Below are 13705 nucleotides of genomic sequence, written 5' to 3'. Positions count from 1 at the left end.
TGGTGGTACTAAACGTGGTACCATTGTTATTCTGTGATGATTGATGAATGGTAGATTTGACTGGTATTTATTTTTAACAGTTTAAACATCTTACTGGCTGATTAATTTAAAAGAATACATCAATGCTACGTATTATTCGGATACAATATTAACAAAGATTTACTGTGGTGAGGAATAGTCAAACCTGACCATCATAGATATAACACGCGCTCTATCACATTAGAAAACCTAGTCTCATTTGTTTGCTCGGAGTTACTGATGGGGGTTGAAGACTCCGAAACTCAGGCCAAACAGTAAACGAATAATAGCGTAGTTCAATATCTATTTTTAATATGCTGTGCTCAGTTACCAGACCACATAACCACCCAGACAGCGGGTATGTCTGCGGACTTACAACACTAGAAATCGGCCTTCGATACCCGTTATGGACAAAGCACAGATATCCTATTGTGTAGCTTTGTGCTTAAACTACAAAAAAAATAGTTCAGAGCCTCTATGACATTCGTCGCCCTTCTAATAGTCGAAGTCTACAATTTATTCTAATAGATAGTCGCCATGTTCTAAATTGTTAAGCCTATTTATGACTCGCGAATTTTCGCGAACACTAAGCCTTGCATAGTAAAGATACGTTAACGTTTACATATTAGTTTTCTTGTTGTGAGTTGCTTTCAATTTACTACCTCATCATCTGACGCAGAAGGAACTATTTATATATTTTTTTATCTTTGAAAATTGATATAAAAAATAGACTATTGATGACAATGTATTAAAGAAACGCAATGTTATCAATACTTATAATGTGTCAATAATCATAACTTTGAACTTCTCGTTTTGAACTTGTGCGTAATTTCGCACAGTGGGGCATTTTAAGTGTGTTCATCTCAGAGGATCAAACCCTAAATATCAGCGTTATAAACCCTCAAACCTACCACAGAACTACGAAAGGTGTACCTTTGAAAGGTTCACTCGTTTGTTCGTTATAAAGCAAAGCCACATGGCGTTAACTGCCGTGTCCACCGTGTGGAAATCGATCCTCGAATTTTAACGTCGTAAATCCGTAAACTTAGTACTGTCCGACGGGGGGGGGGAGAGAAATATCAGAAAGGAAGGAAATGTTTTAAATAATATAATTAACAAAGGAGTTTGTCTCGAATAAGTTCAAAAATTAAAAACGCATACATGTGTGTGGGGGTAGTCAGTGAACGTTCCAAAACCGTGGGAAGATAGGTAATCGCTCGTTTTTGCTGGCTACTGTACTGACTTGTCTTTGAAACAAAGACTAAGTACATTATTCTTTCTTTGAATTGCAGAGCATTAGACTTTGCTGTTTAGATTTAGAACGGGAATGAAAACTGACTCCAACGGCGATGGATGAAAAAGAATAATAAATGACGTAACGAACTCATTATGTGTTAGTACTACTGTCTGCAGAACACGACAGAGCTAGATAAATACATAAATAACACATATTTAAATAGTGGCTTCGTAAATCGTAAATAGCAAAAAAAAAAACATTTATATGGGGGTGGTTCTCATCAACTCGGTGCCTGGTATCCAGCATACGCCTTAAGATGTAGAATGAAAGTGCAAGGTTGTCTTCCTTTTTCTTTTTAAGCTGATACTGGATTGGTCCTTTCGCATAGAAGAAAGAGATTAAAGGCCACAGTCTTTAATTAATGCAAAATAGCCACGTCATGTCCGAACTTTAAAGTAATAAAATGTTTTATTTATGTTTAGCTTTCTTAGGCTTGGAGTAGACTGAGTGTTAACCGCCTTGTGATGTTCGTCCGTCCGGTCGTTGACCTACGTCTCTACTTTTATTCGGGAATCAAACTCGGTAGTTTAATAGTCTGTTAAGCCTTTCTCAGCTTTATTATCATTGTTGTTCTTCTTGTTTTCTCTCTGACCTTGACATACTTGTGAAGTCACGTGTCTCTATTTGAAACCTGGTACGTCTAGTATAACATTAGTGTTATAATACAAATTACTATTAAAGATAGATCGTTACATCTTTTTTTTAACATTTACTAAGGTTTTGATAACCTTGACCAGATGTCATGACCATGCCAGATTTATTGTTTGGTTCAATACTGATTACATCTAATACAGTATCATTTCTCTGTTTTTAGCTTTATGTGTGTGTATGATGTAGCCGTTTGTATTTTGGAATATCCTGCCGCCACTCGAAACAATTCTACAATTTTTCTTATATTTCTTTTGCGTCTAAGGCTCAATTGACAAATGTATTTATTGTTAGAAACACACAAGATTTTATCGATTTCTCTGAATAAATGTTTGTATTTTTCATAACCAAGGCTTGCTTGAATATTTTGTGTGCCGTAGAAGATGCTCGTGTATGAGGTGACTGAAAAATCTTTCCAAGTAGAATCTAGAGGTGTGACTCCTTTCTCAGACTGGAGCTGTCTGAAGTCTCAAGCAGTATCTCGAGATGTGACTCCTTTCTTAGATTAGAGCTGTCTAAAGTCTCAAGTAGCATCTCGAGGTGTGACTTCTTTCTCAGATCGGAGCTGTCAGAAGTCTCAAGTAGCATTTCAAGGTGTGACTTCTTTCTCAGGTTGCAGTTGTCTGAAATCTCAAGTAGCATCTCGAGGTGTGACTCCTTTCTCAGTTGTAGCTTTATACATTACTTTGAGCGACGATTCTTTCTGAGACAGGGGCAATCTGTATTGCGTCCAAGAAACAATTCAAGCTGAGTTTGCATTTTGGAATATCCTGCCTCTTGTTGTTGTTTTTTCTGGGGGGGGGGAGTACAGTAACACTCGAACAGAACTCAAGATTTGCCATTAGTCGTTCTTCGTTAAGCCGCTGCCTTATCAAAATGGAATGCGTTTAAGTAGGGAGTGTAGAGTTAACACTGGAGATAATTGAGTTCAAGTCGACACGCCCCACCCTTGTCTGTAACACACACACAGGACTCTAACCTAAAGATGATGGAGTACTTTCGCAAGATCAATGTCAAAGCAACATTTTGCGCGTTGTTTGATTAGACATACTACCAATTCACAGCTGGAAATTAGAACTTGTGCTTACTTGACAAATTAATGCAAACGGTTTATGACGACCCGCAAAGTAAATTAACCTGTAGACCTTCCATACAACACAGTTAGCTGTCTAACCCGAATTGGAGTTCGTAGTTACTTAGATGAGTCTACCTTTCCGATTTTTTTCCCTTGACGTGTGATTAAGATGGTAATTCATGAATATTCGCAGTTCTAACCGTTATAATGCACGAATAGGTAGGTTTGCCAATCCTACAGGGGCATTTTTGTAACATCGAGTTTTCTTTTTTAATTTTTCGCCAGAGTGGATCCCTCCGTTCAAGTAAAGAAAAATTTACGGAATGTTTTGAATTTCGCGTGAAGCTACGCGACGTCTAACTGCACTGGCCGTCCATAATGTACTAGTGATAAATTAGAGGGAAGGCAGCTTGTCACCAGCACCCAACGCCAACTCTTGGGCTACTGTTTTATCAACAACTAGTTGGATTGACAGTCACATTATAACGCCCCAACAGCTGCAAAGGCGAACATGTTTGGTGCGACGGGGATTCGAACCCGCAACCTTCGGATTACGAGTCGAGTGCCTTAACTACTTGGCTATGCGCTGGATGTGGCAAGGATTAAAACTGTTTCTATCAGTCTCTACTGTAACGGTATAGGTGTCAATGATAGAGGTTTTTGTATTAAGACGTTTCACTGAAATATGTATAGCCAATTTTTTTCTAAACAACAGATTCTTCCTCCTCAAAAAATATACCGTTTTAAATGGAAGGTCATATGTTTCCAAAAAGGATAAATTTTTATCTGTATAACGTTATTAGATTCTCCTGAAAAATTGTATCCTACGTCGTTTGATAAAGACCTTACATTATCCTGAAACTTTTTATCTTACGTCCAATTAATAAACTTCTTGAGAGATCTTGAAAAATAAGATTCTATTCTATGTAATAAAAACCTTACACGAAAAAAATTATAAATAATGAAGAATAAGAATGGTCAATGGGGTTGAAATCTTGGGAGGGAAGGTCACTCCACTTCTTCAAATAATGTATTGACCAGAATAGCACATGAAGTCGAGCATTTTCAATACAAACTTTTTGAAATGTGTGGCATTAATCATATCATTTCATCGCCTGTAGAGGTCAGCACCCATTCCAATACTTATCCTAACCCAACGATATTTCTACCATCGCCATATATATATCATGTTTCTTTATGAAACTAATTGTATCTGATTCAGTTTTCCATAAACATCTATATGCCTGTTAGCCGGTTTCGGGTACAGCACGACTTATCGTTTTAAAGATAATTGCTTAATGGGTTGTTGGTCCTCTACATGCGTCTTTGATATCACTTGTACTTCACTGTGAGTGAAATCCGTTTCAATGGGCTTCTGGAATACAGACTGGCCTTATGAGTATTTGAATAATCATTTGTGCAATGACGCGGCATCTAGTTGCGGCTGCAAATATCAGATTAAGTCTGGTAGTAGGTACTCTACGATGACAACGAGACAGAGGTAGAAGTTTGGCTTGATTTGTTTGGACGTTCGTATAAAGCTACACCAGGGCTATCTGTGCTAGCTTTCTCTAATTCAGCAGTGTAAGACTAGAGGAAAGGTAGCTAGTCATCACCATCCACCGCCAACTTTTGTGTTATTTTTTCACCAACAAATAGTGGGTTTGACCGTCACATGATAACGCCCCCACGGCTGAAAGGGCGAGCATGTTTGGTGTGACGAGAATTCAAACCCGTGCCCCTCAGATTGCGGGTCTTTATCTTCTTTAATAATTATCGAAAAGTTCTGATACAAGCTCTATTATATATATATTTATTTACATTCTGAAGGAGCGTAGTGCCAACAAAAGCATGGACTTTTCTCCCTTTAACTGGAGATTCTCATCACAGTACGATTGTCAGATAATGTGGAATTACTTTTTTTAAGTATCTGGTCTTTCCACTTTGGGTGGGTCTTCCAGTGGAACAGCGTTATGTCTACGGTCTTACAACGCTAAATTCCGGGGCTCGATAACCCCCGTGGGCACTACAGATAATTCAATGTGGCTTTGCTACAAAACAAACTCTATTTGTACAGCATCTTGTGCAACACATTTGCTAAGCGACCCGAACTTTCAGAAATGGCCACCTCTAATTTATGTCTACTGGCTGAAAGGAGTCTAAACATTTAGTAGGGTTCACTGCCTACACAGTTATATGATGAGGATTTTTGGGATGTAATGCGACAATTATAACACTCCAGAGTTAAAAGTGTGAAACATATTCAGCGATATCACAACTCGAACCATGGAACTCTAATTCGTCGTTCGGAACACCAACCACTAGGCTATGCATATCCAGTTATATGTGTTCTAAATGGAAAGGGTTAAAGAAGTAATGTAATATTTCCAAGAAGTGGGTTAATTTGGAGTAGATGAACAAACAAAACATAATTTATCACAGAGTTGACAAGATTTATATCTGCGTAATATTCTTAAGCAGACACGTTAAGCCTGAATTTCTATTGTGTAGGAAAAGGCTTGAATAAATGGTTAATAAAATTCAGTATAATAAACCTTATGATAACAATGCAATCGAGAAATATTTCCTTACGAGAAAGACTGCTCCATATTATTAATAATTTCGAGTTATTTTACTGTATTTTTAAAGACAATATGTTACATTGTTTTTTCCAATCCCATTAAAGGAAATCTCAGAATTAAAGAAAAATCCCTCGAGCAGTGAGTTTAAGGAGAAAAACAAATTAAGAAAAATTTGTACAAAAAGCGAAAACAACCAAAAAACGACAGCAGTTCATATGAATTTTGTTACAGATATTAGGCCTATTTTAGCCGTTATTCATACAAAAAGTGTGATAAATAGCGAAATAAAATAGACACAATTTTCAGCTTTAACTTTTTAGTCTTCTAACTCAAAATTAAATATTCCCTTCGAATATTGTAATACATAACCCTATTTTACTGCTTGTGTTCTGCAGTTTAACGGTCCCTAGTGGTCACCTACTCTCTGTGTATTCAAGATGGCGGCTCACGGGACGTTTCGTGATAATCGAGTGATATATGACAAAATTAAATTCGTTTAAACACAAATGTAATTTTTAAATGTTTTTAGATTTTGTATGTTTTTCCCCAACATTGTAGACTTTACTTCATTTCGACAGCATGAGAGACCCAAAGAAACCTGACATGGTAAAAGATAAGTTTCAAGTTGTCGAGGCAGTGCTTTGTTGACAGTAAGTAATAAAATTAATAGAACTTTAGTTTGCGTTTAGAGATATAATGATTACAAATCAAAAGATGTAATTATACATATCACCAGTTATTCTTCGCTTAGAATACTGGGTAAAATTTTAGTATCCTTATTTAAGAAAGAATGTAGGCTTATTGGAAAGTGCTGACGGAGGGGACATTTTTACAACGTTGATTAGAGGTTGTGTAATGATGTATATAGGTATTAGCGTTGCGTGTTATAACCTGATCCCAAGAAATGGCACCTTTTCGTTAAAGATAAATCAGACAGGTTTCATTTTATTTAAAGCTCAAAGCTACATGATATACTATCTAATCTTTGTTCATCACGTCTAACTGAGCCCGTATTTACAGCTTTAAGCGCAAAGTATCTAAACCTTTTTTTAACGTTATAGGCCTACAGTCGTAGGCTGAGCCACCTTCGTACTCGCTAGGGTAGACGGGAGAAAACTAGAAAGACCTAACTTTAAAAGATGTCATTATTTAGTGCTTTTACTTTGGTATATTTCAGACTTTTTTTTTTTTTTGTAAATAACTATACATTTTTCTCACTAAAGTGATATTAGAATTTTAAAGTTAGACAACGATATAACGTAGAGCTTTTTTTCTTTTTTGTATCTGACTATCGAAATTAACCGGACTAGGCCTAATGTTTTATTTTTAAATTCTGTTACGTAGCTTTTGCTTTTACCACATTAATGTTTAAATTTCTTTAAATCAGTAAAATGATCCGTAAAGATATATATAATAAACAAATATCTTTTTGATAGCAAATTGTAGTGAAAATAAGACCCATATTTTGGACTTAAAAGTGGACATGGAACTATGGGAATAAAATTGAAATACACGTAATAATTACAGCATAAACCTTTGATTATGAAACGATAAAGACACCAGTCAGGGTAAATTCGTTACGAAAGTCTGAGGTGAGTGGATTTAAACATCGCTTTGATGGAATTTAGTTTTAGAGCAGTCAAATAATCGAAAAATATCCATCTGAGTATTCAAAATAACAAAAGAAAGATCAAATTTCATCTGTTCGAGTTTGTCAGAAGTTTTGTAAATGAGAGAAACATTAGGTGGCGCCATAAACATTATGCTCTGGCCAGTTATAGAGGTTAGAGCTCAGAAGTCGAATCTTGGTCACTCGGAGGTTACTTCAAAGGGTTTCAAGTGGTGCATTCTCAGCGAAATGTAACCTTGAGGGGCTTCATGGGCTCACTTCATTAACCTCGACCACAGTAATACTGATGTGGGAATTGGAGAAGGATTTATCTACTGACACTGGGACACCAACGAAGAGAAAACACTCAAAGTAACGAGTCTAAGAAGGAAGTACAGCGGTGAACGTGTAAACCAGGCTTATGTTTTGTAACACGAAGCGGTGATAAAGATACATACGGAATACATTCTTAGCGTCGCTGTTAAACATTTTAAGCTTCGTGTTATTATACGCCGTTACAAGAACGTAAACCAAATGACACCCATTGCTTATCATTAACATACGACGCCCGTAAAGGGTTTCCGCTTTCAACAGAAACAGTAATATGTAAACGAGTTAATTAAACAAGCTGTTCACATGGTATAGGAAGCTAGAACAGACTCGATGAGCCACGTCTGGCTGGCTTCATTATTTGCCCGAACACAACCAGCTGGGCGATTAAAAATAATGCTTTATATTTGCTTCACTTGTTCGTTTGTTTTTGTGTCGTTGTTTATACAAATGTTACGCAACGGTCTCTCTATACTTCGTCTATTGCGGGAAATCGAACCCCGAATCTTAGCTTTGTTAGTCCTTTAATCTCATCACTGACACACGGGGAAGGAGCCTGAAAAAGGTTCACATTGTTTTAAAATTGTATATCAATAAGGTCGTAGAAGGTTAGTCTGATGTCAATGCTGTATTGAATGATATAAGCCATAGAAAGTTTTATAACAATTTTCGTGTGGTTACATCAGAGTGGATACTTTCAACTCCATCACTGATGGCTAAATATTCAGGTCAGAGACCTTTAGGGAACCATCCCTAATTTTTAGCTACTCACCAGAAGGAGAGACAAAAAGTTAGCACTATCTGTCATCACAAGAGCTTCGTCCGGATCTTTGAATTGAATAATCGGATTGGTTGTCACTTTTATAAGGCGCCTACCTACAAATGAAAGTTACTCGAACCTTGAACTCTATAATATGCGGCCCTGCTCGGTAATCATGTCAAATGAGAAAAATTCATAACTGGAAGAAGCCTGAAAGAGTAAAGTAAAATATAATATATTATGTATCACAGACTGGCCGAAAATTCAAAGAAAGCTCCAGCGAACCACGTTCATATGACCATGCTTCTCTAGATGTTTACATTTATTTGTGATAAATTGATTTGAGCTTTAGATAGAACAATTCAGAGTTTTGGTTTGGTGACCGTATCTTTCCTTATCTCCATCTTAATTCTTAATGAAAGATTGAGCAACTCAAAGATCTAGTTTGGTGACCGTATCTTTCCTTATCTTCATCCAAATTCTTGATGAAAGATTGAGCAACTCAGAGATCTAGTTTGGTGACTGTATCTTTCCTTGCCTCCATCCAAACTTGAATATTTATAACTATATAACTTTGAAACACCAGTCTCTCAGAAATATGAATAATTTCTTCAACACTAAATTCACGAAGATTCTCTTTAAACTTAAGTTTTTATTGAAGAGGAGCCACATACTTAACGATAAGTCTTTAACTTCAATAATTTAACCATAAATCTTGAGTGTTATTACTTAACTTCTAATTATGTTTTTGTGTGTTTGTTTTAAATTTCAAGAAAAGCTACACGAGGGCTATCTGCGCTAGCCGTCCCTAATTTAGCAGTGTAAAACTAGAGGAAAGACAGCTAGTTATCATCACCCCTCGCCAACTCTTGGGCTACTATTTTGCTAACGAATAATGGGATTGACCGTACATTATAACGTACCACGGCTGAAAGGGTGAGCATGTTTGGTGTGACGAGAATACGAGCCCGTGACCTTCACATTACGAGACAAGCGCCCTTACCACTTGGCCATGCCGGACCTAACTTCTATTTAAAAGAGGAAAACAGTGACAAAGATAAAAAAACTTGTAGACGTTTCAACTTATTGGTAATAGTCAAATATTCATCTTATTTGGTGTTTTCTCTTTTTTCATTTTAAATAACGTGTTTACAGCTTTAATTTAAAGTTCGCGATGAAAAATACAATAGAAATATTGGAAACCAAATGTATTGTTATAACATACGAGGCAGATGATAGTACATCCTGTGTAGGAAAACTGTTCGTCGAAATTGTACTTTCAAATTTTTCCTCAATAGGTCATCATAATTTTACATTACTATACAGTGTTTAATTTTATAACAATATCTCTGTAATTACTGAGTTACAAGTTCTGTAAATATTGTAGTAAAATGTTTGAATTTCCTCTTACTTCTGGCCTGGCATGGCCAAGCGCGTAAGGCGTGCGACTCGTAATCCGATGGTCGCGGGTTCGCGCCCGTGTCGCGCTAAACATGCTCGCCCTCCCAGCCGTGGGGGCGTATAATGTGACGGTCAATCCCACTATTCGTTGGTAAAAGAGTAGCCCAAGAGTTGGCGGTGGGTGGTGATGACTAGCTGCCTTCCCTCTAGTCTTACACTGCTAAATTAGGGACGGCTAGCACAGATAGCCCTCGAGTAGCTTTGTGCGAAATTCCAAAAAAAACAAAACCTCTTACTTCAAGTTCTTTGTATATTACACGACAACCCATAAACAAAATAATGTTGACAACTAGTTTCACTAAAGTCACATAGTTTCAAACAATCTATCTGATTTTATAAGTATTATGAACAACTAGTAGTAATTAAAATACAATAATTCCAGTGTAAACGAGGGTTATTGTTATTACCCCTTGAAGTTGGCTTTATTACAGAATTTCACACTACTTTCAAAAACTTAAATACAGAGTAAAATAGGAATTACCAGCCAATAGATAAATATAAATATTATAGTTGGAACCTTATTGTATTCAGAAGTTGGTTATATATACAACCGTCTTATGTCTATTGAAATACTGTATTAAAAAGACAAAAACAAATAAAGAAAAACTTTTAAAAAAAGTCTAAAGATTGGAATGGGTAATATCAAACTTTGAAAAACAATCCAAACAATATTGTAGAAATGGCATTTGTATCAGTAATTAACATATAGCAATATATAACTATCCAATCACAGCTCAGTTTAATTTATTCGTGATGTTCTAGTACACTGTGTGCGTGAGCTATTATATAGGGTAATATAAATGACATCCCTGCCATCTTGTTTATAATGTTTTTCTGGAGCTGATATCTGTGATTTTAACATGTGCTTTGTTTGGTTACTTTTTTTAGGTTTCTCTTTACTTGTACATAGTGGTCATAGAACATTTTCGTATTAAACCTTAAGGACTGAAATCCTTTTAAGAAATGTTGCAGTTATATGTGCGCGTGTGTGCGCGCGTGCGTCATTTTTGAGCTATTTCTTTTGTTTAAGCCTCTAAAGACGAATTATTGTCGTTTCTTCTATAACAGAAAACCCTTTTAAATAAGGGTTAATGTAAATTTAGTACTTAGGTCGTCACCCCCTTCAGTTACACAACGGCATGTATGCGGACTCACACCACTAAAAACTGGATTTTGATACCCGTGGTGGGCAGACCACAGATGACCTATTGAATATCTTTGTGTGCTCAACGCCAAACAAACTTCCGAAACATCTATAAAATGAAAATTTTGCATAGACCCGATGGAACACGATTGTACTTGGCCATAGATAACACAGGGAAGTCAGATATAAAGTTATGAGCATTTGGTGTATATATTATTTCATAGGCTTTGAAAACATTTACTGATCATAACACGCGTCTCTAAGACTGATTTAAGGGCCTATCCTCAGGCGAAATCTTTCGTGCACGTGTGGTTCCCTGTTCTCTCTATTTCTTGCTAGATAGTTAGAGAAAGGTGTTTCTTTTAGGTAAGTAATATTTAAACCTTTCTAACAGGGGAATATTTCATTGGTCACGAACCAGATACTTTCATTTATTGGGTTCCTGTTCGTGACACTAATGACTTGTGGCGGAGAACCTTGTAAATTCGTCAGAGCTTCAAGTACTGCACCAAATGATGGCTCACATAGCCTCTACTAGCGGATATCGGCTCCCTAAACCCACAATAGCAGCGTTCACACATTACTGCAACAGCGGGGGATGATTAGTGTCCATTACCCCCTGATTAGTGCGGGTGTGAAAAAGGTGGTGCGCTGCTTGTTAACTGGGCTCACCTACCTTGATGCCGTAAATATGTCCCTCGTTATGAATACATAACAGATGGGCCACTTAACAATTGTTTATCTAGTTTTTCAAGCCACTATTTTTTCGCCGACCACACGATGGGAAGGCCCTATCAGACAGGGCATACAAATGGTCAAATTAACACTGGACTGAACCTCCTGGTCCCCCACACATGTTCATTCGATCGGAACTTTGTGATTAGTTACATTAACTGGACACTTTATAGAATGAACGACTGTATGCATGACCCAAAATTTCTGGCAAACTGCACGCACTTTATATCACTTTGCGCATGTCACGATTCACCACTAGCACACATTTGTCATAGTTACTTTCGACTTTTTTAAGTACTCAATAACAAATTACCCCCTCCAATGACACAGCGGTAAGTCTATAGGCTTATAACGTTAAAATCCGAGTTCCGAGACCCGTGTTAGGCACAGCACAAGTAGTCTATTGTGTAGCTTCATGCTTAACAGAATAACGAATTACACACCCACCCTAAAAAGTCTTCGAGAATATTTCTGAGACTGAGTCTTTTTAAATTTGGTATACCGTCGCATCTCCATCAATAATCGTTACTTGCTGGTAGGAGGTACTTGAACTCCCCATTCCTAATAATTAACATGATATATATATATATATATTAAATTGAAAATACTATCGCGAGTATAAGACAGTTAAGACTATTTATTATGTTTGGATACTGCACCACCTCCCTATTTCTAGGGTAGATGTTTGGAGGGCTAAGGTTAAAAGGGAGAAGGCTATCCACCTGCCTGTTGTCACCGCTAGAGGCGCTACTATTTTATATTGTACCAAAATATTCCAATGCAAGAAACTAACAGAATAAAGAGGACCCAGCATAGCCAAGTGGTTAGGGAACTCAACTCGCAGTTTCCATTTGCAGGTTCGAACCCCGTGACACCAAACATGCTCACTCTTTCAGCCGTGGGGGCGTTATACTGTGACGGTCAATCCCATTATTCGTTGGAAAAAGAGTAGCCTAAGAGTTGGCGGTGGGCGGTGATGACTAGTTGCCTTTTCTCTAGTCTTACACTGCTAAATTAGGGATGAATAGCGCAGATAGCCCTCGTGTAGCTTTGCGCGAAATTCAAAACAAACTAAACTAAACCTGTGTATAATTAAAGAGGTACTGTTGCAGTAAACATACTGATTAATTCGTAAATGTTTTGCAGGTCTTTGCTAGAATATATTATGAAGTTTATGGTCCTGTCCATGAGTCGCGAGCCCAGCATAGTCAGGTGGTTAGAGCACTTGTCTCGTAATCTCAGGGTTGCTAGTTCGAATCCCCGTCACATCAAACAGGCTCGCCCTTTCAGCCGTGGGGGCGTTATAATGTGACGGTAATCTCATTATTCACTGGTAAAAGAGTAGCCTCACAGTTGGCGGTGGATGATAACTGTTTTTCCTCTAGTCTTACACTGCTAAATTAGGTACGGCTAGCGTAGATAGTCCTCGTGTAGCTTTGCACAAATTTACAAGCAAATCAAACCTTTTCCATTATTAGCTAACACACACGCATATATTAAAATGTAAGCTCTCGCGAGAAATAAATTTGTTGTTCGATAAAGAAATTCGATGATAATACGGAGATGATCACCAAACTACTTTTACTTATATATGATTTAATGAAATAAACTATCGCAGGCTCTTTAACAGTTATTCTTGTTTGTTTGTTTTAATTCACCGTCAACACACATAAAAATACATATATATTTGAGGCCATATTGGGGCCTTGTAGTCAATGTGCCACATTTTGAAGCAGAGGACTTCCGGTTTGTTTTTTATTGCCGCAAAAACGCTCACTGCAATTTGGAGCCATTAGCACGTTATACGAATTCGTATCCTCCTTCTCTATCAAGGGGACCCAAGAGCTGGCGGTAGATAATGTTGACTGGCTTCGCAATTATGGATGGGCCGTCGATTGCTTTCGTGTAGTTCTGCTTGAATTTGTTAATCACCCAAAACTCTGCGCGTGCATATATATATATATAGATTGTATGGAATATACCAAACGAAAACACATTCTTTTGATATCTTGTTGACAAATGATGTGATATTTGATTTTATTATGT

The 13705-nt window shown here is 37.2% G+C and overlaps 1 protein-coding gene across 1 annotated transcript in view; it reads left to right on the top strand.

Annotated features, from left to right (window-relative positions):
- The first annotated feature begins 6095 nt into the window (after positions 1–6095).
- The window catches only part of LOC143257391 (uncharacterized), a 144034-nt gene continuing 136424 nt past the window's right edge, over positions 6096–13705 (top strand). Inside the window, exon 1 of the mRNA XM_076515982.1 lies at positions 6096–6270. The gene's annotated coding sequence lies outside the window, so the exon portion shown is untranslated. The remainder of the gene's footprint in view (positions 6271–13705) is intronic.

Source organism: Tachypleus tridentatus, chromosome 7, assembly GCF_004210375.1.
Source record: "Tachypleus tridentatus isolate NWPU-2018 chromosome 7, ASM421037v1, whole genome shotgun sequence".
Lineage (NCBI taxonomy): Eukaryota > Metazoa > Arthropoda > Merostomata > Xiphosura > Limulidae > Tachypleus > Tachypleus tridentatus.
Note: the sequence above shows the minus strand (reverse complement) of the source record. Positions and strands in the feature narration are given on the sequence as shown.